This window comes from Gallus gallus, chromosome 1 (genome assembly GCF_016699485.2).
Source record: "Gallus gallus isolate bGalGal1 chromosome 1, bGalGal1.mat.broiler.GRCg7b, whole genome shotgun sequence".
Taxonomy (NCBI): domain Eukaryota; kingdom Metazoa; phylum Chordata; class Aves; order Galliformes; family Phasianidae; genus Gallus; species Gallus gallus.
In genome coordinates, this window is record NC_052532.1 from 26,268,047 (window position 1) to 26,295,833 (window position 27,787).

At 37.1% G+C, this 27,787-nt stretch overlaps 1 protein-coding gene and 1 long non-coding RNA gene across 12 annotated transcripts in view; one reads left to right on the forward strand and one right to left on the reverse strand.

Annotated features, from left to right (window-relative positions):
- The window catches only part of LOC112533189, a 30,477-nt gene extending 3,176 nt beyond the window's left edge, over positions 1 to 27,301 (forward strand). Inside the window, exons 2-5 of the long non-coding RNA XR_005860637.2 lie at positions 15,075 to 15,138; positions 19,358 to 19,450; positions 21,285 to 21,392; positions 23,908 to 27,301. This is a non-coding gene — a long non-coding RNA (uncharacterized LOC112533189). The remainder of the gene's footprint in view (positions 1 to 15,074; positions 15,139 to 19,357; positions 19,451 to 21,284; positions 21,393 to 23,907) is intronic.
- Positions 1 to 27,787, reverse strand: part of FOXP2 (forkhead box P2) — a 412,383-nt gene that overhangs the window by 207,747 nt on the left and 176,849 nt on the right. The gene's annotated exons all lie outside the window — the stretch shown is intronic.

Consider the following 27,787-nt stretch of genomic DNA (forward strand, 5'->3'; position numbering starts at 1 on the left):
CTGCATGCAGACACAAGCTGAGCACAACACAGCCGCAGGTGCCAGCTAGAGGTGGGGTTTCCCTTTCTGAGGATGTTGTGACTGGCAGCCCAAAACTTAGTGAGCGAATGAAGCTCACTCTGCAACGCAGATGGATCTCCCACTGCTGCCATCCCACCAGGGCAATTCAGGAGCACGCTGGGAAAATGTGTGGGGATTCGGCCCCATGGCTGTGATGTCTGTGAGGACGGTGCCATGAGGCGGCCGCAGGCCCGCAGTAGTGCGTGAGGCCTGGCGCACGTACGCACGGCTCAGGGCTGGGCTGCCTCAGCCACCACGTCTGCAATTTATGCAGCTTGGCCTGCAGCTCCTTTGCACTTGAGGTGACCACAAGAGACAAAGTACAGTAATTATTTTTCATTCATTTTCCAGTTCAAAGTGCCCTAAATATTGAGAGGATTGGGCCACAGATCAGCAGCGAGGGGTCTTACAGTGCGATGACAGTGGTGTGAGTTGTGTGTCCTTCAGCATGGTGCTGGGACATGTGAGGGCAAGCAAGGGCACAAGACTTGTTTTGAAGGATTGTCCTGGGTCAGTCTGGCTGGAGTGGATCCAGGGGTGAACAGTCCTGTCTGCTGCTGTTTCCCAGAAAGAATAAACTTCAGGAGAAAGCCTGGCTCCAAAGAGGCACAAAGAAAGAGGGTGGTAAGGGGACCCCAGGCACCAGCAGGGGACAGGGGATAAGCCAAGCAGCTGGTACACATCACACATGAGGCTCATATGCACAGGTTGTGCTCAAAGTGTCCTCCACTTTACGAATGACAAAAATAAAAGCCTGTGATTCCCTGTGATGGTTATGGCTGATTCCACTCAAAACCCAAACGCCTTAATTGTTGATGCTATGCCAACTTTCAATGCTTTTTCTCTGTTAGAAGATTAACAAGCTACGTTACCAACATCTTTGTGGAAACTTATATGACTTTAACACTTATTCTACATCAGTTTATTGCTACTGAAAAAAAAGCCAGTAAAAATCATTAATTGCCTGACCATTCTGTAATTACCTGCTGCGGATACAAAGCTTGTTACCTATGCATGAGGGCTGCTCCAAAAGTAATGTCTCCTATTTTATTATGTTGGTCCATGACATCAGAAGTGGATATTGGTGGCATGGCAGTAGACGTTGAACCTTCCCACAAATATTCCATTTCATTTTGTTGCCACGTGACAGATGGCAGCAGAGGAGCAGTCTGACAAAATAATGTCTGACATGGAAGTGCATTTGAAGTAGAGGCATGTTATTGAATTCCCCCATGAAGAAAAAATGGCACTCATTGACATTTGTCAATGCTTGCTGAACATATGGAGACCAAAGAGTGGAGGTGAGTACAGTGAGGTGGTGCATTTCAGCAGTGGTGACAGTGACAGTGGTCACCTCTGCTAGTGCAGATTTGATGAGCACAGCATACAGGCTCTTGTTCATTGCTGATGAAAATAACTATGTTGAAAAACAGTGTTTTGTAGTTGGGAATTTGCTTTATCAAATAGTGTTATTGTGCTCTTTGTATCACGTGTAGCTTCCATGGAAATAAATAGGAGGCATTACTTTTGGAGTCACCTATATTCAAGATAGTACACATTTTGTTTCAAATAGAAAAATACCATGACAGTGCAACATACAAGCAGTCAGGACCCAACAGCTTAATAACAGATTTCACTTATAGCATGTGACCAGGGATACAAGATTAAAAACAGCAAAGTGGGCAAATATATTCCTTAAAGCCTCTGTTTACCATAAATTACAGAAAGTCTCGATCCAGGATATAGTTGAAACTTGGAGAGGTTTTGACGATAAAACAAACTAAAATAGATCTGGGTGGGGATCTACATCTCTGTTTTCCTCCCCCCCCCCCCCAGTACTAGAGACCGGTGTGCATTTACTGGCAGGAATCTATGATGTCTGTAGAACTAGAGATACTACAGGAACGAAAACTGAGTTCACTATTTAAAACCCACTTGGTTAGATTTGTTCCTCTTGCTCACGAATATTTATCACCACTATTTTGTTCATCAAAAGCCATGTTAATATATCAACACCATTTCCAAGTAGGAAGCTGACAGTAGGCACTTGAGACTCAAGGTTTATTTTAGCGAGTTATAGAAGACACGAATAATACAAGCCATCTAGAAAGATACTACTCAATGGCAACCAAATGGTCTACACTTTTCAGAGCTGAAAAGAGAACTCAAAAATTCTCCGCCATATACACAAGATGTAAAAGAAGCCTGAAGGATAGGTGAAACCCTGCCCCTGAAAACACAATTTAGATTATCACTGACAAGTCAGTTTTTCAGATACTCAGATACCATCTGCCTTATTGAGTCTGGTTAAACTTACCATTTCAACAGAAGGACTGAGAAATGAACACATCTCTTTTGCCTCTGTTAGATCGTTGCAACTAGTGATCAGCTATGAAAGCCAATGTTAACTTCAGGCTGTTGTGAGAGTGTGCCAGAGCTCACTGCAAGTAAGAGTAAATTACTGGAAAACCTATTTTCACCAAAAAAGCCCTAACACCACCACTAAAACAATTCCTCTATCCTGAATTATCAAAGGACTCTAAAAATAGAACAAAATAGCAGACACTTCTTGCCTTCACAGCAGCCAACTTGGGCAGGAAAGGCAGTGCGGGCTCAAAGACTCTGGCTATGTACACACTCCTGTCTCCTGTAAAGGCAGAACATCTGACAGGACAGGAAAATAAGAGTTCTTTCTCATTTTTGGTAACCACAGAAGGATGGGAAGATCAATGTGCTTCACAGCTGCTAGGCAGAGTCCAACCGAAGATGGGGAATCCCGAGAGTGGCACAGGGACATTGACTGTTTCAGCCCCAGCCCTTACCTTGCTTGCCAAGGGCATGCCTAAAGGGTGCAGTGCAGTCCTTCTCAATGCTCCTATCACTTTAATGTTGATCAGACTGGCACGGTTGTTTTTTGTTGTTTTTTTTTTTCCTTTCATGTTTCCTTTCCCAATGATTGAGTAGCAGTATTACTAGTTCCTTCCAGTGGTAGTTACGTACCTCTCTTCTCTCATGATGTTCGTGACGAAACGTACTCACCGTCACCAAATCAAAACAAATCAAATGTTTTTTGAAGATCTCACTCAACCAGAAGTTTTGTCACCTGCTCCCACCTGAACTACGTTGGCTCCCTCTCCTTCCATCACCAAGACTTGCAGCAGCCTCCTCTGCTTGTCTATTCCTGGCTTCATTTGTTCCAGCTGCGTGTTCCTGATCAAAGTTCCAGCTCGCAGATATTGATTTGTTCTTTCTGCATTTTTTTGGCTCTGACCTGACAGCCCAGGGACCTAGCAAAGCAATCTTCCATCCAGAATGAGGACTGATAAGGAAGACTTGGAGGCATGGATGTTTCAGCTCTAGAGATTTCAAACAGTGCCACCTACCAAATCCCAGAACTCCTCACTCTTCTCAGTCACTTCTCAGATTCATTTATTTGCACATGTATCTCCAAAATAGCTAGATTCCAAATGTAAAAGCCTCTTAGACTGAAGAAGAAATTTCTGATATATTTAAATAACAAGTCACTCTTCTGCCTGTGAAAGAAAATTGCTATTTTAGTGAGGCCCACATAAACAATGGTTTGAGCTCCCTCTGCAGGCTCCATGTCTGTAATTAATGAAGAAATCTTTTTCCCACGGCCATACAGTCATAAACGAATAATGATGATGTGCAGAAACAAAAATGTTTTGACAGGATTTGGCATGAGAGTAGTCGAAATTATCATTGATGTTGTTCCTTAAATGAGACATTTGGGGCAAATTCTGGCCTAGTATAAACAGGTGCACTCCACTGCAGCAAAAAGAGTGCCAGACACTCCGCTTAGAAATGGTTTCGTTAATTTTGTGTTAGTTGGATGGCAACTTAAATAAATAATGATTACTAACTGCAAGAGATAGTATACCTGGAGAAAGCATTAGGATAAAAGAGCACTACCAAGACAGAATAGCAGAAAGAGATATTTAAAAGATTAACTTTTAACTTTAACTAGTAAAGCAGATTATGCTACTGCACCAGGCTTACACTGATTTAGTGGTACAGAGTATATGGAGTGTTGGAAGCATTAAACTCACAAACAGAGAATTCTATCCCAAGTATCACCAGATCTGCATACTTGGAAGCTAATTCAGCTCTACATTTCATTGGAGCCACAATCTAATGGGATTTCATATAGGATTAGGCAGAAGTGTGGATTTCCTTGACGTTTCAAGTCCAGTCATTAAAAAGAAACCTTTTTCAAGCTGATAACCTCATTTTTTTCCTTCTAACATTAGAGGAAAAAAAAAAAAAAACCCACAACTGTTTACAGCCAAAATTCAATGTTGGAAAAAGCTATGCAGATCACACAGGATGTAAATGAGAGAAAATGTATTCCATAAACAAAGCTACGCAATAATGTTGAATTGAAATATGTAACTGTATTTTGTAGCTATCCAACCTAAACTTTCACTGTATTTCAGTTCTGTTTTAGTTCTGGCTGCAGTCTCAGGTGTGAAGCCCACAAGAACAGTATGCAACAGTGCATCCTTTAATAGCCACAGCCATCAAACATACAAAAATAGCAGAAAACACGGCACTATCTGAAGATTCAGCGGCTATCTTTCACAGTGAACAGAAGTGAAAAAAGTAAGATTTTGACTAGACAGAACTTAGATGCTTCTTGTAGAAGACGCTGTTTCACATTTCTCATTAATCACTTGTAATTGATATTCAGCCAACTGTTTATGTGTCATATTAGCCTCCTTTCCTATTCCTATTCTTACCTCTTTGAGGCCTGCGCATGTTAACACTTTCAGATAATTGCCCTATTTCTGTACTGCAGCCTCTTAAGAGGTCTGACTGTATCACACTGTGGAGACATCTATAATCTGGCATGCAGAAGAGCTCTCCCTTCACTGAAGCGGCTGCACTCTGCTCATCAGCCTCCACACAACTAGGATGATATTTCTCCAACACGTTTTTTTTTTTCCTATTTGTTGGCACGAGCTGTATGAAAACCAGCTGACAGCCAGATACTACTGATGCTTTCCAGAAAACATGGCTTGGGCTAACACCATTTAAAATCTCTGTTATCAGCCTGGGCAACAGAATGGAATGCAGGCAACACATCCATGGATGGAACCAAACTGAGGTGACGGAGGGGATGTGGAAGCTGCCTTTCAGAGGGAGCTCAATAGCCCAGAGGAGTGAAGTGAAGAACCTTATCCAGAAGCTCATCAATGTCAAATGTGAAGTACTGCAACCAGGCAGGAACAGCTCCATGGTAGAAGTGAGATGTAAATAGGATACACAGCAGCTTTTCAAAACAGAATATACACCCCATATATTAGCCAAGAAAAACTTTGTGCAGTAGTGCTACGCTGAAGCTTCATCGGTTAGTTTCATGCCTTCGTGGGTCTGCAATGTGAGATGTAGATCATATTGTTCATAGCTCACGTGGGTATCATTGCCCAGGCTTCAGTAACACTGTTCTGGTAACTCCTCGTTCTTACACTGCGTCTATTGCGGTGAACTGGAGCATCTGTTCCAAACAGCTTTAGATATGGTTTAAAAAAACCTTCCACATCTAAAATATAGTCTGAATTACAGTCAAATCAAGTCATTTGAATCATCATTTAAAACATCTTTCTGCCTGAAACCCATCATGTTTGTTTTGGCTAACTAAGGCTCAGACTTAAATGGAATATATTACCTGTAGTAAATCATAGTTACAAATTGCATAGCTTTACATTACAGTTACAAATTCATGAACCATTAGCTACCGACCCGGTGATCTGATAACCTGCTTATAATAGCACCCACATTTTGTAAAGCATTTTTCATCAGCAAGTCAGTATCACTGTCCCCATTTTTTAACATGAAAAAAACTGAGCCATAAAATAAGGAACTGATTGGACCAAGGTCACATAACAGGCTTGCAGCAGAGACAGGAATAAAAACAAGGCGGCCTAAGACCTAGTGCAGTGTGCCTCACTGTCATTTCCTCACCTCAATGTCTCTTTTGTCTAGGTTCCCACAATTCAATTTACCCTCTCTTGTGTATATTAACTTATTTTGAGGGAAAAATATTCTTATTTTCTGATCCTGTGACTGTTGCATCCACTGTGGTCTTTATGGGTACTCAAGATTGTACTGTTGATGGCTAAAATATAAAATAAAGGATATGGCATATGAGATTAGATATACACTTTCTAAGATTAATTTAATGGTGACAGAATCATGACTGCCTTATCCCTATACAGACAGTTACTGTGTGCTGAAAGCTTTTCTTACTCTTTTAGCACTGTTAGTGGTGACAACTCTAACCAATTAGTATCTTCTTTGGACTTCACTAAAACACTGTGAAGAAGTAGTCTGGATAATTCATTAAATAAGAGCAGACATGCCAAAAGGATCTAGGATTCACTGAGTTCCGTACCTTACCATATTGTTATTTATAATCCTTCTAACCATACTCATTTATTTGGGAGTTTGTCTTCACAAAATACTTAGCCAGAAGTTACAACAAATTGCTGGCTCTTTTTTTTTTTTTTCTTTCCCATTTTGCTCAACAGATCTATAATTCTCTCAAGAAAATAATTAAATTTATTTGACAGAAAAGATGACAAATTTTTCAAACACGGAAGCCACTTAGAATCTAGAGCATCTCACTTGGAAGTCTAGAGGCATGACTACCCTCTGCAGTTAAATATAACACAAGCCATCGGCATTCAAGCTAGCTGTGGAATGGAACTCAGAAACTCAGCAGGGCTTTTCAGCATTAATACCAAAATGAGCGTCTCTGCACAGACATGCAGCTGTGCTATGGAGAAGTACTTGTGTGGATCAGTACTAGCTCAGGTAGAATGAGCATGTAGTACATCACTTTCCATTGTACAACACAAACACATTGAAAGCATCTTTGAAAGACAGTCTCAGTTCCCACAGACAAGTTGCAAAACAGCAATTAAGTGCTTGAAATACCAGGTGGCACTGAAGCCTCTAAGTCTATGAAAGTAGTCCAAAGCTTTGCCTCCCTGGATGAAAAGACGTCACTTAAGTGCCAGAAGTTCTGCTACTGTATATACTGAGAGGCACCACTGTGATATCCCCACATGCTGAAGGCAGTTAGTGATTCACAAATTTGCACATAGGGCCCTTCAGAGCTGCAAAGCTTGCAGGGATTATGCCTAGCAGCCATGAGAACAGTGCACTGAGCACAAAGCACAGCAGCACGGGTACACTTCCTCAAAAGCACAATGAGGCGAGGAGTGAAAACAGGTGAAAAAGCTGCAAGCTCTACAATAAATGCTCTGCGGTCCTGCAAAATGCCAGCTACAGCATGGTAAACAACATGTTACTGAACATCTAAGTCACTACATAGCTCCTGGCGGCTCATCCCCTCTTATGATCTGATTCAGCAAGGCACTCCAATTGTGTTCACAACTTTCCAAGTATTCCCACCAGCTTCACTAGAAAAAGCAAGTCCCCTGAAGTTTATCACAACGCTGAACAGAGGACATACGAATGCCCTTACCTGTAACTGATACATGAAACACTCCTTACTCAAAACTCCAGTATACTGGTGCAAACGTTGCAGTGATTCGTTTTTTTCACTAATTCATGAAGGAAAGATATACTGCACCTTGCAGACTGAAAAGGAGTTCTGCAACTTCGCAAATGTTTTGCAATCATAAAAAAAAATATCATTTTGACCAAGTTTGACTTCAAAATCAAATCTGTTTTCTAAATATAAATCATGAGAAACATGCTGCCCATCCCACCATAACATTTAAAAAATGTCACTACAAAAACATCTTATCTGTCTTGATTTTCCTGCTCTAGTTCTTAATTCATTACTTAAATACATATATCTAAGAGAGATTAGAAAAGATGCACTGAGGTTCTCTCCATACCTTAGGTGTTTCACCAGTGGTATATCCCTACCAGATCCCCAGTGAGACTGAATATGAACACCAAATGCAGTTTCATAGCTCATGGCTATCTCTTATCAACTGATAAAGACAGTACCAATTCGGGGCCAAAAGAATAAAGGGAATATGGAAGATGAGGCACAATAAAAAAAAACACTGTAAACCCAAACTTTCTCAGAGTGAAGGTAAAAAGAACACAACCAATTACTGGCATGTGTTGCGGAAACTTAACGGGATAGCTGAACATGGAGAAACAAAGAGAAAACAGCAGCTGAAAGGAAGTATTTTCCTTGATAAAAACTGCAGCCCCACTCAGTAATAAATTGAATGAACTTAATAACGAGAAACTAAGAGGAAGAAAACTAAGTTCTAAGGAAGATGTCCCCATTTTGTTCTGCAGGGAATAAGGGTACTGTCTAGCTAAACCCTGCTCTTTATGGCCCAAGTCTCTTGTGACCAGTCCAGCACACCACACAAATCGGCATGATAAAAACATGTATACAGGCAAAGCTGTTGTACCTACGTATGCTGTCCTATGAGTAACAAAGGAGAATATCTGGCAGGTATTCTGTGTGAAAATGGTCTTGGTTTGATAATAGGGATTCTTTCTTTTTAATCTTTGATTAAGTTTAGTAACAGCTCAAAGTTCAGGTTGATGTCCGTCTCTCAAATGTTCATCAGGCTTAGCTCTACCTAATTTCTCAACTCCTGTATGTCAATTAATGATTCGGATCAAGTTCATGATCCGAACATCACCATTTGCTGGGATTTCCAGGGATTCAGTGGCTACATCTTTACTAAATCAAATACTGCCCAGAAACACTGGAATACACTCACTAAATTTTTAAATTGTTAAAATTGTTCTTGAAATGCTTTTCACCCATGCCAACTAGCACTCTTCTAGACAATATGCAGGCACAGCTCAGAAGTGAGAACATTTCAGGAACCATTCCAAACAAGCAGGTGGATCTCACCACAAATTGCTTTGGAAGCTCAGAGAATTCACAACATAAACATCAGCTGTTCTGTGTAGCAGGAATGATCCTGAAGGCATCTTATTTAACAGTCTAGGCACAGCTTCACAATCCAGTTTTAGTGAGAGCCCAGTGAAACCGCAGTTAATCCCAGTGATGGTTTTGTTGCTTCATACCAAAACAAAACAACAAACAAACAAACATCACTAGAAATATACAGCTGCAAGCAAAGTAAGAACCACTCACACACATTTCCTTCCTTGAGATTCTCCAAGGTCCTTCAGCTGTCCTCGGGTTCTAAACTTTCTCAGTGCTCTCTACCTCCTCAGAAAGGTGGTCATGGTCTTTTCTGCAAGTGATATCTCATTGATCCAAGTCACTTTCTTCTGATAACAGAGCAAAACCTATTTTTCTTAAGCCTAATCAGTTATCCTGCTTTTGCCACAGAACTTTACATCAACCGATGACCAACCAGTTGGTAGAACGTGGACTCTGCCACATTTTGGAAGACCAAAGGAAGAATCATGCCCATAACACCCCACCCAATTGTACGGAAATTGGATCACTATCCTTCTTTTCTAATTTTGGCTAATCTGAGTTTCGTATATAGGAAGCGCAAGTTGAAATTCTAGCTTGAACATCTCTGATCGTAGTATATGCTGAAGAGAAATTTTGAAGTTTTTGAATCAAACATACTTTATTTCAAAATTTATGATAGAAAGCAAATGAATCTAGCAGTTTTCTGGATCTTCCACTCTGGGTTTTAAGGCGTGAGAGAAAAAATTATCCCTTTTGAGCTAAGCATTCACTGGAATGGATTTTTCATCTGTTTTCAACAGTAATTTATCTAATTGTTCTGAATTATGTTACAGCACATAATGCTAAACTGCATTTTTGTCACGGGTGCATTACAGTTTCAGATATTTTATTACATAATCTATGGTGACGTTTTACTTACTGTATTCATCCTTCAAGAGCAATGCAAAAATGGCTACAACAACGCAAATCTGGTTTTTATATCGTGCCTGCTTAGGATACAGGGACAATAATGTTAATACAGTGATTACTAGTGCTTGCTCAGTCAATATGTTGTGATGTACTGCATTCTTTGTGTCATGGGGCTCAATTACTTAGATTTGGCAGTCAGATGAAATCATAAGACATAAAAAACAAGCTAATCAAACATAAATGTGATCCCAAATTTTTATTGACTGCATTTATCCATTCTTAGGGCTGAAATCCTATTCAGAGGAGAAAGGTAGAGAAACAGCTGGAAAAGAATAAACAAGACATGTCATCCTCGCTTTAAGCTAAACCAATAAAAGTTTGGGGAGGGAATGCTGTTTAAACCCTATTTTCTTTGCATGAGTGACTTCATTTTCAAAAGAATTACTGCCTTTGAGTGGTAACATAGATATTTACATGCCAAATTGTATTTGAGATACGATATTTAATCACATCAAACATAGCAGCAGCATCTTTGTTAATCAGGTATGAGATGCATAAAACGCATGCAAGAGAACCTGGACTGGTACTACATACGGCAACACCGCGGTGGACATTTTGTAGTAAAAAATGGTTCCTAAATGTTATTAATATTTGATCAAACATTCCATTCTAAAAATTATGCACTGATTTCGCTGATTGTTACATACTTACAAAATTCTTGTATTTCTGTAGCATTCCAGAAAGTTGTGTGTCACTATCACCTTGAAATAAATTGCCATATTCAACAGCAAAAAACAGTTTAATTTAAGAGGAGAAGGGGCAGCCTTCCTGCAACTAGTCCTTTTTTTACCTATTATCTCAACAGATGCCTCAAGTGGAGGCTTAGCAGAAGGTGGCAGAAACAGCTCCTTGTTGTAGCATCTCCTCCTTTTCCCCTGAAGATAATCAAGGACAAGGTGGCGCGAGATAATTAGCTACAAGTATCATTAGCTGCCTGAATCGTCTCCATGACTGATACGGAGCTCCTGCAGGCAGCCCTGGCTTACAGTTGGTGACTCCCAGGGAAGGTATTTCAACACAAGAAAGAGGCCCTACATCGGGGAAGATGTGTATGCATATCAATGATTACTCTTGCCCTGCTGATAAGGGAACTCAGTATTTCTCTCTCCTTACTTCTGGGGTAAAGTAGCTAACCCTAGGAATAGCAGATTGTTGCTTTGACCTCTGTGTTTTGCTTTTGGGAGTATCATCAAATAGCACGTTGTCTCAAAAAGCTTCCGTTTATTACGACTGGGGAAAATGTGTATATTTTAAAGTGAATAGGTAGGGAGCTCCTTGTATCAATGGAAGTAAATAATTTGACTTTGTGATTAATAACGATTGTAGATAAAGCACTGTATGGAACATGGAAAAATCTGAGTTTTGCCCAGCTGGCTTATATAAATGGGATTATTTTACTATATTGATGTCAATGCCCATTTTGAAGCTGCATAAGTATAGAGGCCGGCTCTTAATTCCCTTAGATATTTCCAGAAAATGCTCTATACTCAAAGAATTCAGAAGTCCTGAAAATTTCATATGAACTTGAAATTAAGAGTTTACATTTAGACCAAGAAGTCTAAATATTAATCTTAGTAATTCACTGCCTCCATTTCCTCATCTTTAAAAGGAAAACTGCGGAGTTGTTTACAGAGCAAATTCCTTTTCTTGGATAAGAAGCACTACAAGTTCTAGCTGTTCTTATTTACTACCATTTTACAAGGTAAATCTTTGCAAATAACATTACTTTTCTCTTTCTTTCTTTTTATGCAGTTTCTCATTTCCAACTAGGGCAACACTGACAATAAAACCAATTTCGTATCTAAAAACAGTCCATTTCACTAGAGAAATTTCAGAATGCATAGAATTACGGTAGAACAGAATTCTACAGGCATCCATGAAATATAACGACACCTCAATAATCACATCTTTCGTTTTGCACATCTAATTTCCATGCAGGTGACACGTATAAGAACTTGTAATTAATCTTGATGCAAAACCACGAATGTTGCCAATACTTATCAGGGTGTGAAAACCTAGAAACCACTGTTGTTACAATGAAGAATATGGCACACACAATTTCACTACATTTACTTTAATCCATTAATACTACTACATCTTACCAGTAGGCAGCACTGTTACATCTTTTTAGATGTTAGCAATGTTAATGACATACAGTGCCATCTGCAACTTTCTACATAATATCTGACCTTTACTTCCATTCAACCCTCATTATTTTTTCTTCACGCAGTGTTTCTATCTCCCAGATTTTATTTCATAAAAGAAAATAAGATGAAAATCAAAATCCTTGACTATTTTTAAAACACATCAAAAATGGGAAATGGATATTGGAACGGTATATTGGATTGAATTAATCAATTACTGTAACTGTCACTATTTAAAATGTGACAATATCTACACCAAATGATGAATTACCTTAGGCAAGTATTTCAGCAAGAGAAATGATCCATTTTAGTATTGATTAGATCATTTAGATCTTAAAGATATTAAAATAATAAATTGATAGAATAAACAAATAAAAGTCAATCTTGAAAACCCTCGTTTGAATGAACAGCGCAGGAGCCTCCAAGTATGACAGTCATATCTTAAATTGCACTGTTCTTCTCAAAGACTTAAAGCTGTAAAATCCTGAACAAATGAGTATTAAAAAAAGAATAATTTGTCGTTATGACTTTTTTAAAGACAGCCAAGCCACTGGTTAAGCTATCTTTAGTTTATTTTACAAACATGTACAATGCCCTAATAACTAATAATTTTCAGTTTTTACATTCCATAGAGTTTCTATCATCAACTAATTGGTCCTTGATCCTACACTCACTCAAAATGAAAATTCAATAGGGAGTTCAATAGGATTTTTGGATGTACAAGAAAGGAAGAATTTTGTGCTGAATATACTTGTACCCAGCTGCAAAGGTTATTGGTAGGGTTTAATAAGTATATTTGGAAAGCATAGATAATGAATACTTAAATTAGAATATGTATCCATTTTATATATACATATGTTATATATGTATATACACATGCCCACAAAGGCACATACACATATTTATGTAAGTATAAGTTTAAAAAATAAACATTATTCTCTTCATTGGTAAACAAGCTGTGCCAGCTTACACATTTTCTCAGCGCCAGACATTATTTTTTTTTTTTTTACTTTCTGTCCTACTTTCAAACCAAAATTATAATTTTGTATTTCATAAAAAGGCACAGAAACGTAAAATGGGCCAACATCAAAATATAACAAGGAAGCAAAGATAAATTAGAGGAATTCTTTGGTTCTTTCACTAACTAATCAGAGATATACAGAAAAGGACCTTTTAAGTTTAATGATACCTGCTCATTAAATGATGCTAAACACTAAAATACCACGAACAGCAGGGAATTTCAGTTTACATTAGAGAAAAAAATAAAAGGGTAGAAATGACTGAAGTTGGTCAGTTCAAGCTGATAGGGCACTTCAAATGAATAACAGAAGAATAAAAGAGACACTCTAGGTTAAATTAGGTTCTCCTATGCCTTTTCTTGAAAGTGCTTAACTTCACAAATTTTATTTGAATTAACTAACCTGCCAAAATCAAAGACTTGAATAGGGGTAAAGTTAAACAAGCAACTATACTTCACAGTAAGTTTACCCATTAAACAGCAGATAAAACCTCTGCATAAGAAAAGATGGGGGAAACAGTCTCAGAATGTACATTTTTTTCCTTCTCTAGGCAGGGAAAATGTCATCTCTTTCATAGTCTTAAAGTAAAGCTGTACTTCAGAATAAAATTATTCAGATACAGAATTTAATTCTTCGACTCATTTATTTGCAAGACTCCTGCTTTTCTGAGTTCAACTTAGTTTTCTTTCCCTCCACTTGAAATATATAATACTTGAGTATTATAATTTTAGCATGGCATTAAAGGCATTAAACAATTAATTATACTGCATTACTTGACTAATAACTTTTGCAAATACACTGTAAAATATTTAAAGGAGAATCACCATGGTTGGAAAAAAGAGAACAAAAAATGAAAAAAACAGTTGTAAATAACAAGGCTGCTTCAAATCTTTCTCAAAAATACATTATATTCCCTGTGTTAATTTTCTTTGAAGGTGATTAAGTTTATTATTAGAAAGAATAAAAAAGGAGAGTTCCATTCTGTTGGGTGTTTTTAGTGGTAGCAGCTTTAGCACACTAATGAAAACATTTATTTCAAATATATTCAATCTTATTTGATCTGTTCATAGCACTTCCATATCTTTATATCCTTAAATTTAAACAAAACAAACACACAAACACACACAAAAAAAAACCCTTACTAATCACGCGTACTTCTCCTAATATGCAAGTTTCAGTTGCAAGAACTCCCAACCCAGAACTGGATTTTATTTTTTGATTTTTTATGTGGAACAACAGTTCCACATTTATTTAGTGATTATTAGATAGCATTTTAGCATTTTGGAAGAGGGACAGAGTTGAAGAAAGAGGAGAATAAAGAAGCAAAAATACATGTGATGAAATGTGGAGCGCAGACAGCCAGCAAGCCTAACTCGGTCAACCAGAGTGTCTCTGTGCCTTCCTGTCCCCCCAGCCCCTCGCGTTCACAGCCAAATGCTTGGCCTGGGGCTGAAACACTAAACTGGGACTCGGGAGCTACGATTTCAGTTGTTAATAGAAAAACAATTTTGGATTTGATTTTCAGGGATGATAACTGATTCTGGTCACCAAGCACATCTCAAATCCAGCCCATTAATCTCACTAATTGGAATTCCAACTCACGAGATGTGAATAGTGGCCGTCTACCTACCGAAGTATGGTGAGTTTGTTCTCATGGCTTTGAAACACTCCAAATATTGTAAGCATAGCAGGAATACAAATACAATCCCAAAGTAAGAGATATTCTGATATTCAGTTTGGATATTTGTTCTCTTTTGTCATTTTTCTCAGCAGTAGACACGTAAGAGAGCCAAATACATGGGGATGAATCCATGCCTCTATCTAGATAAAAGATGTCACCGTTTCAACTTTATTCTCTAAGAAAGGTTGTCAAACTGGACTGCCACTACACAGAGGAGCTGAGTGATGGGTGCTGTGTCAACCTCAGAAGAAACACTTTGTTTTTTTAATATGACACAGGTGTAACTGGCAAGATGCAAGAGAACATCACCCATATGGGAGCAAGCTCAACAACTGAACAAAGGTACGTAACAGGTGTGGAACAACAGCATTTGAAAACACCATAGGTATGTATATGAGAAAAATCTTTCTCTGGAAAAGCTATGATCAAATAACAAATAATAATAATAATAATAATAAATTAAGAATGGAGATGAGCAAAAATATGTAAACACCATAAGGAAATTTGTGATATGGGATACATTTTTCCTAATTTCAGATGTTACTTCTGCCTAATTTTTAAGAAAATGGATAGTTCTAGTTCCTGTGACAAAAGCCAGGTAAATGCCTTGGCACTTTCAATGAATCTTACAGCATCCATCAAGGAACAATACTTTGTGTATGCTCAGAAGTTAATAAAGGCGCTCCCCCAGTTCAGGGAGGATGAATGTCTCCCCATGTCTCCCCATGTCTTCACAAGATGCTTAGAACCAGCAAGGAGATTGTAGCTCAAATACTATTTTCTTCAAAATAAAATGAATACACCCAAGCATCTTTCATTTGTCTGAAATTTGGTAGTAAAGAGCTCCCTTAGAGATACTTCTCCCAGCAGCATGCATCTGAGAAAAGAGCTGGTGGTACTCAGAACCTGTCTTCTAGTCTATTACAGATAACACTGGAGAGTATTTCATGTTGAAGGCCTAAGTAGAGCATGAAAAATATGAAATTGCATCTCCAGTCTTATTAACTCAGTAGGCTGAAAATGGCATGCTATCTCAGAATGAACTTTAGGAGGTTATTGGGTTGGAGGTTTTCTTTCATTCAGTGAAAGGGAAGGAATTGATTTGATCTCCTTGTGGTAATCAACATCATGAGGAGAACAATTTTTTAATTAAGATATGCAAAGTTACAGGAAATAAGCAGCTAGAAAAGGTTGTCCTTCCTTGTTAGGAAAACTAGCAAAGGATTAGTTACGATTAGTTAGGTTTCATTGACAATTGCAATTACAACACTGGGCACATTGGTTACATCAGAGTCAGCAGCTTATTCATTTCTCTAGTAAATACAGACAAGAACAACAGGACAACGTTATCTTCGTTCTCATTAGTATGTTTACCACGTGTGGCTGGAGGCACCAGCTGAGAGGCCCCACTGCTGTAGGCACTGTATGAACCACAGCAACGCCAGAGACACCACCACCACCAAAGAGTTGATAATCTGATCAAAGACACACTGTGGAATAATTTAAAGATATGTTATACTTTCCCTAAGTTGTTCATTTTATTCTAATTGTTTTTGCACCAAGTTTAGCAATATATATTTCCTTATCTACTATTCTTTACTAATTCTGCTGCTGTTCTCATATCATATTAACTGATATCATCAATTTTCACTATTAAAAATAAATAAATCTCTCCACTAATATAAAAGATGAGCTGGAAAAGCTGGGGATGTTCAGCTCAAAAAGATGGATGCTTATAAACTAAAAATGCACCCCGTGTGTTCACTTTATGAATACACAGCCCATGAATAGTCCATCAAGTGATCAAGTCCAGGTGGTCCCCTGGGTAGAACTGAAATGCACAGGGCAAATTCTGCTTACCTACTCAAGGGATGCAGAAGATGGACAGACATATCTTAAATGAAGAAGTCCAAGCATACCTTGAAAATGAGGCTGGATGAGACTAACGTATGTATTTTGAATTAATGTTACGTCCCAAAAATAAAAACATTATTCATCTAAAGTTATTATTAGAATATTTATGCATGCCACTGCATTACATTTCACAAACATTCATATAATAATTAGACCCTTTATCTGAATATTACATGCCATTCAAGCTCTAATTAATGTCTTTAAATATAATGTAGATATAGGGGAAAAAAAAAACACCACACCACTGATTAAGTCCATGCTACTTAAAAGCCAAGATGCTCCTTCAAAAAATGATGTTGAAAATATTGCAACCACTGATACACATTTTCAAGATGCTGAGAATTGCTTTTGTGATGCAACACTGAACGCACTTATATTAAGAACAGGGCGATTACCTGCCACTCAGGCTAACAATTTGCAAAAGTCACTTTGCCCACCTGCCTACCCAAGAATGTTTAAACATTTTAACCAAGTCATGAGAGTCTCCTTTACAGCCCAACAAATTTACACAGATCTAAACTAGACATGCTGATATGTCTGCAGTCTATAATGTATGAAAAAGAAATTCTACCTCAAGTTAGTCCTGCATCTTTTTTATTATTTTACTTCAATACCTTGTTTTTCCTTGCATATATTGGAGGTCTAATCATGCTCCTTGGATTGTTTGTTGATCCTGTTATTATTTTATTTCTTCTATGCTGGGTCCATTTCCTTGAATTTCTTTGTCTAATTTTCTCACATTGCTAAAGAGGATGCATATTAAAAGAATAAAGTAAAGCATCATTTTAAAATGGACTGGTCAATATGGTAGACACCTGAACAATACTAGGAACTGTACTCAGGTTGCATCTCCCTTTTTCCACCATTATTTATTGGTTTCCTGATTATTCTGGAATTATTTAAACTCCTTAAAATCCAGATGTTTTTTTAATAGTACAAAGCCAACAAAATTTTACAAAATCAAAAAAAAAAAAAAAAAAGCAGGAGGCATATGTCTTTGTTCTACTATATTTGGCAATAGATTGAAACTGGCCATTGAGATTAAGAATGTATACAATCACCTCAATTTGTTTAGAAGGAAAAGAAAGGTTAAAGACATACCTACGAAAAAGTCTAGATGGGGTTATACAGAGGTGCTTCCTTTATGCTGCATTTAAAGAACTTTCATCTGAAAGTGGTATTTGACCCTACTAAAGGTAAGCAGAGTCTAGGGATTGTCTTTAAAAGCCAGTATTTCTCAACAGTTACCTAGAAATTAAATTTGAAATTTGATAACTTTCCGTTAAATCTACCATTAAAAAAATGGCAGCGAGCAGTTCTTCAGCATTTACTTTAAAACTTAATATCCAAGTTGCATCTTTCTGATTTATTTTGTGTAGACAAACCCTGATCTTGCCTCAAGTCCAAGCATCCTTAACACGTCTAGAAAGTTGAGCAATGACCCATTTCAAATAAAAATTTGCCTAAGTATCAGGGAAAAAAAAAAAAAAAAAACCTTTTTTGTATTATTTGGACTTCTTATTTTCAGAGAGAAGTACGAATGTGGGATTCACATAAAACGTTTAAATTTAGGTTGTCATGTTTGTGCTTGGATTCTAGTATCTACTACAACTGAGAGAAATTGGTATTTTCCTCTATAATCGATACAGTCAATGGAGCCTTTTGAGAAATGAAAGTGTAAATTCACAAGGACTCTTAGTTAGATGCCTAAATATAGGCATCTGTTGTTATTTCAAATGATCTAGGCAATGATGGCCAATTTTAATCTATCAGTCCAGAAGGACAGGGTTTCCCGCATTGGTTCCATGCTAGATCCACTAATCCTCTATGGAAATCTTAGATATTCACAGACACACTAGCGATAGTAGAAAACCTGTGTTTAGGCAGATAAATTCCACCCTACATACCTACTTAAGAGCAAGCAAAATCACTCTCCAGGTTTAGCTGACTACTGATTTCTGTTGTGCTTAATTACAGATTGAAACTTTGTCACTTACTCCAAGAGCAGACACACTAACAAATTCACATATATATTCAAATGTCTCAGTAAGAGGTGAACCTTATTCAGGTTATTTTCAGGTTTCTCAGCTGGACCACATGACTAAAAATAATTAGAACTGGTATGCACTGAACATAAAAAGAAACTAGACAAAATATGTCTGAAAGGGTCACATATAAATATCTAAGTCCAGTTGCATATGAGAACTGCGTGGTCCTAATTTATCTATCAGTCAGCTACCAGTTTCTCCCAGATGTGTTACCCATTTCCTCCAAATGTGACAGAGCTTCTATAATGTGAGGTTTAACTAAAGAGAAAGACAAAGGTGTTATTAACCAGAACATGGTCTGTGCATATCAAAGATTTCACATGGATGCTACTGCTCATCTTTCTAAAAAAAAAAACAATATACATATTTATATGATCATATTAACATCTAGATGCCAGATTTAGAAAGCTAGGCAGATACTGAAAGCTTAGAAACATTAAGTTTCAATTTCCCACTTCTAGTAAAAATTGACAAAATTTACAGAGACTACCTGAAACACAAACAGCAATGAATTTGAGTTTTACTCTTGAAAGGTTTACCTAAAAATGGCAAAAAATGAAAATAATCAGATCTTCATTACTGTTGTATCTTTTTAACAGTGTTCTACATTGGTGGACTCAGATGCAGCAATTTTTCTACATAACAGGATTCTTTTTAGAGACGCATTTTTCCCTAAAGCTTATCTACTGCAGGTAATGACAAGAGAAACCTGACTGCTTGATATGAAGTTATGCTAAAATGCAATGGGGAAAAGTATAACAGGCTTCAAAGAATACAAATCTCTAGCATAAATACTACACAAATATATACAAACAAATATTGAGCAAATGTTTGTTAATTAATCCCACAAAACAATTATCTAATTTTTCATTCAGCATGCCAAGACGATATGTCATGCCACAGTATTATTCAGCTTTTAGGAGATTTAACAGATAGTGCCTGATAATAATTTATGAATTCCACGGGAGAATTTTTGTAGAGTACCTCACTTCATTTATCATTGATAACACCATATCCTAGCACTACTAGGATGATCAAGCATATAATAAAGAACAAATACCTAGAGTAGCTTAGGATAAAATGCTGACTCCTCCAGCATATGGGTGTTCATCTGATTCTCAGAAAGTAGACATCAACAAGAAGAAAATGGCCACTGCTACCTTGAAAGGTAATATCCCTAATTATTACTGAGGATATTAAGTGTCTGATATTTGTGATTATTTAAGGTCATGCTTGAAAGGTACAAGACTTAACAGTGGTCAGAAGACCAGTGATAAGAAGTATTACTTCTTATGGTTACAATTCCTCATATGTCACAGAGCCTACTGGACTGATAAACTTGTATCTTTGAACCCTATCAGGAGACAGATCAATAAAGAAATGTATTCCTTTGCTACCACAAACAGTGTTTGGTAACAAAAAGGCACTCACCAGTATCAGTGAGGGCACTGCAGAAAACATGTGTCTCTCTCTGTCTGAGTTACAGAAGAATAACACCTTTTGCTCTAAAGGAAACTTAAGAAGTAACGTTTATTTACATTTCTTGACCCTATTAGCATCAGTAGAGATTTAGGTTACATGTTAGGAAGAAATCCTTTACTTGGAAGGTGGTGAGGTTCTGTCACACTCTGAGAAGAAAAGCTGTGGATGCTTCATCCCTGGAGATGATCAAGATCAGGTTGGATGGGGCTCTGAGCAGCCTGAGCTGGTGGGTGGCAGTCCTGTCCCATAGCAGGAAGGTTGGAACTGGATGATCTGTAAGGTTCCTTCTAAGCCAAGCAATTCTATGATTCTGTGATGAAACTATGACTGTAAATTCATACTGATCATTACACTCCAGCCTCACATGAGGTTTCCTAATCAACAAGGGCTTGGGTTCTCCTTCTTTGAAGAAGGCCTTCCAACTCTGTCACAAATTTCTTACGTTCTTTATCTCGTATAGATATTCTACAAAGCCAGCATTCACCTATGCAGGTATTTTTCATAATTATGCAACTTCATGAAGAGGGCACTGCTAAATGTGTTGTAATTTTTTAGCTATTTGGAATGCAGACATGTTACACACATCTTTTTTTTTCCTGCCAGAGCAGCTTGTAACATACTTCATAAGCCAGTGAAGCAGAGGGTAAACTGGGAATACCAGAAGTAACAGGAATAGCTGTACCTCCATTCCACTCAACAGTGTTCACAGGGACAGAAGCTCTTTTTTCAGTCAGAAAAAAATAAGGCCAGTGCGTATCTGAAGGATAAATAAAGACTCCAGAAAAAATAGATCCCGTTCTTCAAAATAGAGAAATACACTGCCCTTATTTTTTGCAGATTAGCACAAATTAAGATACAAAATACTACCGTTTGTAATTGCTCTGAATCAGATGAGTCAATGTTAAGGATTTGAGCAAAAGTAGCCTCAAACAGCTTGTGAGCTATACAGATATTGCAGAACACTTAGAGATTACTTACCTCTTAATTTTCAAAAGTAGATCAAAGCTCAAGGCGGTGCATTGATTTTGTTCTTTTGCTTGGCAGATGGCAGTAATGCAAGACATCCTGGATTGAAATGTATGATTTTGAATCTCAAGAGTGAAGTCAATAGGACAGCACCAGGGGAAAACCAGCAGAAAAGCAATAATGTTGGTCAGTGCTACAGTGTTCTGGTATTTCAGAGAAAGACACTGTCTAGAATGGGATCTTTGAGATTGATACTGGGGAATACGGAAGACATGGAGGAGAAATGTGAGCAGGAAGAAAGGCGGATGTATTTAACATCCATTTAAAATGACTGCATTTACCAACAAAGGCTACCCAGCATTTACTCACTGATATACTTTTACAACAATTAATATTCCATCTCTATCATTTTGGAAGGCATTTCTAGAACCAAACAATAATGCCTCCCTTATCAGTGTTTGAAATAATGCCAATGAATCTAAGGCTGAATTAAAATGCTTGGTGACTGGTTAACTCCCTTAAAGCAGTATAATCGTCTTTGTTGCAATATGAGGAGATTTTGGAAATGTTCTTACAGGTCCTCCTCTTGCCTCTAAAAGTAAAACATTTTCCTAAAGCTCTGTCTAGCAGCTACACTAGCCAAACCATAAAGAAATGCTAGACGATACATGTGCTCTTGCAAAGACTTCTGGTGGCCGACAATAGCTGATCAGATGAGCTTGGGTATGCCACCCTCTTCTGACAGTAAAAATTGTTGGATTAGTTGGGTTGAAAATGCACAGTGGGTACATATCTATCAAAAGGGGCACCTGTAAGTGTAAGAAATCACCCTTAAAAAAGGGAACAGATTGAGGAATATCTAACTGCATGCCAACACTCAGACAGACATTAATTCAATAAGAGAATTCAAAAAATGATAGAAAAGACACGGGCCACAAATGTTTAAAAAAATAGTAGAAAGCAAATAAGAATTGAAGGGTTAAACTAAAACATAGGTATAGCCCTGAAAATAACATATGGAAAAATGATTTCCAGACAAAATCCTTTTGCTTCTTTAGCAAATTAAAGCAAATTAATTAAATTGTAAATTGTGCTGGTGCGTCCATGTCTTAGTTTGAAACAGAGGGAAATAAAAAAGAAGAAAAATCCAAACATACAAAAGCCTTTTCAATGTAAACAAAGTTCTTTACATAGATGAACAGCATAAAACCTACAAAAGAGGTGTTTATGCTAATACTATATATGATGTTCACAGAATGACTCCATAGTATTCTGTCTTTCCTGAATAAGTAGGTGATACTACAAGTGAAGCACTTGAAGCAGAAATTAAAGATCTTTTTAATTAGTAAATAAAAAGAAAGGACACGTATACGCATTTTTGGTCAGTGCTTACTGCTTACTGGAATTAAAACTTCAGAACAATTGGCATTACAGGGCAAGAATATGTAAAAGGAAGATAAATGTCGGAATACAGTATCATTAAAGCCATATACTGATTGCAACTCAAAAACTGACAAAAACAAGTAAACCACGAGTGAAGAAAATGATGGTCCTAAGAGGCTGAGTTAACGATATTTTAGTCATGCTCTAGCATCGAGGCCTTTATGCTTTGGAAAGGCCTGACATAAGAGGCACTGAATACCTCGAAGACGGGCAGTGCTGCCCAGGGGCAAAGCCCTTGTGATTGACGTGCCTGTTAAGAAAGTGACATTCAAAGGACAGTCCAAAATCTCTTCTTGGTGCAGGCAAGGGTAAGCACCACAGGCTTTATTTATCTCCTCTATCCCAAATAAAATTTGAGTCTACACCTGTGAAACAGGACACTTTTTAAAAGGTAAGGTGGGTAAGTTGATTAGCTAATTAACCAAGCTCTTATATACAACCCATAGGGAGCATTTCAAATGCATAGGACCATTTTTGTTATTAAAATAAAATAGGACAGGGAAGATTTATCATTAAAATGTATTTTACTAATTATACCACCTGGAGTTCTTTCCACAAAACAAACTTTTAATTAGAAAATGGGAATTTATAGAAAATGTTTGGTGTAAAAGTTTGATTGTTTATTAAAAGTAGACCGTGGAAAGTTCCTGCTCTACATCTCTTCATAGGGTGCAGTTTGTCCTTTTAAAATCTCAAGAATCTCTTCAAAAACTATTGGCATTTATTTCTCGTACCTCTCTAGTAAAAGAGAAGGCATGATAAAATAGGTATTTATTTTCACATGATGGGAGAGCTTCACTAACTGTAGGTACACAAATTATTTTATCTTTAAGGAAGTAATAAAACTCGACTGTACAGTTAACGTGAGCCAACCTGAGAAGCTGAATTCCCCAGTCTTGTGCAGGCTCTTTGTACCAGCTGAGCATATCAGAGCAGCTGTAACCTTCCCAGAAGCATCAATGGCATAGCTGTCCACGTCTGCATTAACAACTCATCCACTGCAAAGCACAGCCTTAGCTGCAGATGTAGATACATTAACAAGTCACTTAAACTCCTTATATAGTTTCTTAAGGAAGAGTAGTAATGTACTTAAAAATTTCAACTGACACTGCAGAAAACAGTACAAATATACAGGAACATTTTTTATGCCTATCAAACTCTTAATATCTTTTTTTTTTTTTTTTTTTTTTTACTGCACTAAAATCTTTGCTAAAGTAAGTGTTAGTTAACAATTTCACAAACTGGGTTTGTTTTGCAGCCTATTTGTTTTCAACGAGGAGTCAAGAGACAATTACTGGACAGGCAAAGGAAAGCTGCATGACTCCAGCTATGTGGTGTCAAAGGGGAAGTACCTCTTTCACATACCCCTCCAACTTAGCGCTTTTACAGGGGAAGAGTGGTGAGGTCCCACCTCTGGGATTGGAAGAGGAAAGTGAACAGCAGTCCTCCAAAAACAGCAATGATCAAGGAAAGAACAATGACCTGCATTTATTGCCGGGTAGTGTTCCCAGTTGAGTTAATAAAGTTGTGGCCTAATTAAACTGAGCACTTCACATCTTGTTTTTCTTCTTGCATGGCCGGGACAATTAAGCATCCTTTGATGTAGAGTGCTCAGAGGAAATCTCCCAATTACTTTATGAACAATTTTTGTCATAAAGCCTGAGAGAATTTATTGAAACCACCTACAGTAGAATGAGGCCAGAGCCAATCAACACTGGATGACCAGACTTAGGAGTACGAGCTTTAAACCGCAGGCCACAAAGACCACAAACACCACACTACAGTGAGAAATGCAAGCTGTCACAAGTGCTAGTTGGGTACAGCAACCTGAACAGAACTCTGTGGGAAAAGACTCAGTTTCATTCCTTGAACGGAAGCTGTTGCTAATTCCTGATTTTCCGTTTAAGTAGAAGTTGTACTTTACACTGACACTATTTCAGTTCCAAAATAAATGTATTATTATGTGTAACTGCAGTAGGTGCTCGACAATGTCTTCATTCAATAGCCTGGTTAAGCATATTTGTAACTGCTTTCTTCAATCAAGTTGAAAAAGTTATTTCGTTACTTCTTACCAAAAATAAGTGAGGACATTCCTAATTCCTAGTAGTACTATTTTGAAATAACAATTTCTTAGCTTAAATTCAGTGTAATGAACATAGGATGATAAGGATTTTCTGCACTTTCAAACCTCCTGCTATCACAGGCAAGCAAACTGTGTACTCAGCTCTCTAAAATGAGCAATTTCTGTCTCACAACTAGTCAGACCAACTAGCATATCTGAAAAACTAAATAAACATAAAGAATACTCTTATAAAGCAGTATGCATATATATCCAAGAATATGCAGACTTAAATCTAAAGGCGTGTATTTCTTATTTCAAGTATTATTTCATTGATCAGCACATTCAAATAATTTGAATTCAGAAAAATATACTTTTTCTTTTGTAAAAATAACTTCTGAAATGCAATGTTGAGAACGGTAACAGCTGTTAAATAACGAAATTAAAGAAAAAGGAAAAAAATAGCAATGATAGTGCCTTTCAGTTTTAAGAAAATTATCATATGTAAGTTGCACGAGCATTTAAAAAATACTACAACACTACTGCTTCCATTCAGTGTCGACAAATAATTTAAATATTATTAAAATTAATAAATAACTGTGACTGGAACTTCTAAATTATGCTTTCACTCTGGCTTAAGAAAAAATGGATTATTTTCAACTCTTATCTGTTAGTACTTATTTTCTGCACAGGGAAAAATGTGTTTTGTGAAATTTGTTTCGATTGTTGCAGTAACAAGTCTGAAAACTTTGAAAGTGAGTTTTTTCACAATTAGAATGTGTATTATTCACTTAATAGACCCAGTTGGGTAGAAAATGAAAACACAAAACAGCATAAAATCCCCTATAAGGCCATTCATCATCAGTATAAATGAGCTCTAAAATGCACTATATACAAGTAGAAAGAAGCTCAAATTATTTTTGTCTTAAAGCAAAATAATGAGTTCTGATCAGGAAAAGAAAAGATACAGTAATTCAGCAATGCTAGAATCTATCCACTAAAAAACTCGGCTACTGCTGTTGAAATATTTTGAGACATATATTCCATTCAACTCCCCAAACAAATAGCAGACTGTACTTCAAATGCATTGCAAGACTATTAGGTAATCTCTTTCTTTGTTTAGATTCAGTAGGGTTCAGTGACAAACATTCATCTCTTTCTATAAAAGTTCCTGTTCTCTTGCTTAGTTAAGAATTGCTTTACTTCTTGTAGCAACTCACAATTTACTTCACAAGGTATTAGTATCTCACAGGAAGCTTCAAAGAAAATGCAAAAATTATCATTTAACTATTTTAAAATTATGAATTATTTGTTCCATGCTTAGATCATACAGTAGAAAGCACATTTACATCTGTAGGTAGACTAATAGAATCAGACACAAAGCTTCTGAAATAAACTAATACCAGCTGCTCCCATGCCTCATTACTCTGCAGTAGCTGCTACCCTGAAATATTGCACACTGCAGAATCACTGGCTTTCAAAAGCCACACAGACTTTTTAGAAGATGTAGCAGTGCAAAACAGACACTTCCCTCAGACAGAAGAAAAAGAAAGTCCTATACTTCAGGATATGTGTTCAAGCATTTTCCAGTCTAACGTACACATATTTTTTACCACCATCCATTTTACTTATTTGAACAGGTGAAAGCAATTAGAGTGTAAAATTATTGCACTGTCCAGTGCTCCAAGTTCTACAATTATTTACAAATTCTGAAACAAATGAAATATCTTTCTTATTAGTACCACACACTTTGTGCTTCCAAAACTTGTGTAAGTAGGGATGAATATCACGACCACTTAGATTACTAAGAGAAGATACATTAATGACCAAAAGTAAGTTTTGCTCCAGCAACAGTGTATCTAGAAAAAAATCATTCTCTATGTATACACGCTATGCAATAATAAAATTCTTAAAAATAACTCATTTTCAAAAGCTGTATTATACATTAACCTTACTGTAGTCTGCAAAAATTAGATGGCAACAGCTAAATCTCTCAGTAAAAGGCACTGTCTGATCCTCATCATCTCAAATGGTCATTAAGATCGTCTGAAGAGACTCTCCTCTGGAAACACAGAAGTAATTTTAATGCGAAAGTTTACACAGTTAAAATTACACAAATTTAATTTCCAACAAGCCCAGAAGAATTAAATATTCCATGGCTCTCAGGACACATCTTCAACGTAGAGGGTTAGTTTTAAATGTTTATGTAATACTTCTAGCATTAGAATAAAAACTTGAAAATGTTTGGAAGAATATTATTCTAGCAGGGATCAACTGTATACTTTAACTTTTCTAAAGATAACACATATTTTGATAGACACAAATAAATCAGGCAGAGAAACATAAAACAGACTTCAGCTTTATTTAAAGAAATATACAACGTGGTGTTCATACTCAGAAGTATCATTTAGAGGTAATATATCACAATATAATTCTTCACTTTGAAATGCCAGAATAATGAAATGTAAGTTCTATAATGGTATCCTTCAGAACAGTATTGTTCTTTTGTTTTTGTACCTTTGAAACTGTCCTTTGCGTAATAGAATTAACTCAACTTACAATTTTCAGAATAATTAGTGCTTACTCAATATAATTTGCCACGCTCTCATGTGAAAATTCATGGAAATCATTATAAGAGATGCAAAATGTAAGCCGTTGAAGGAGACCCCTTCTTACCTAGAAATGGCCAGAGACCACAGACTTTCCAAAGGTCTGCTCGGAGCTTCTGGCCTGACCTGCAAACAGTGAAAGGGAATTCCTTCCAAACAACAAAGGGAATTTTCAATAAATTTCAGAATCAAAAGACTTTTCTCAGAAACTCTTCCTTCTGTATTATAGGAGGGTTCCTCCAACATTCAACACATGGCTATTTGTGAGGAAAAAATGCCTCTCCGGTCAGCCAGGTGGGCCACCACAAACTCAGTGGTACAGCAGACAACAGAAGGGGCTCACCAGCAAAAGGAATGATTTTCTCATTGCTGGATATATATCTTATAAAGAAAGTTGGCAAAATTTGTTCACCTCTGCCAGAATTAAGGTGTAACTCTGGTAAGAAGACTGACATTAACCCTGATGAAAA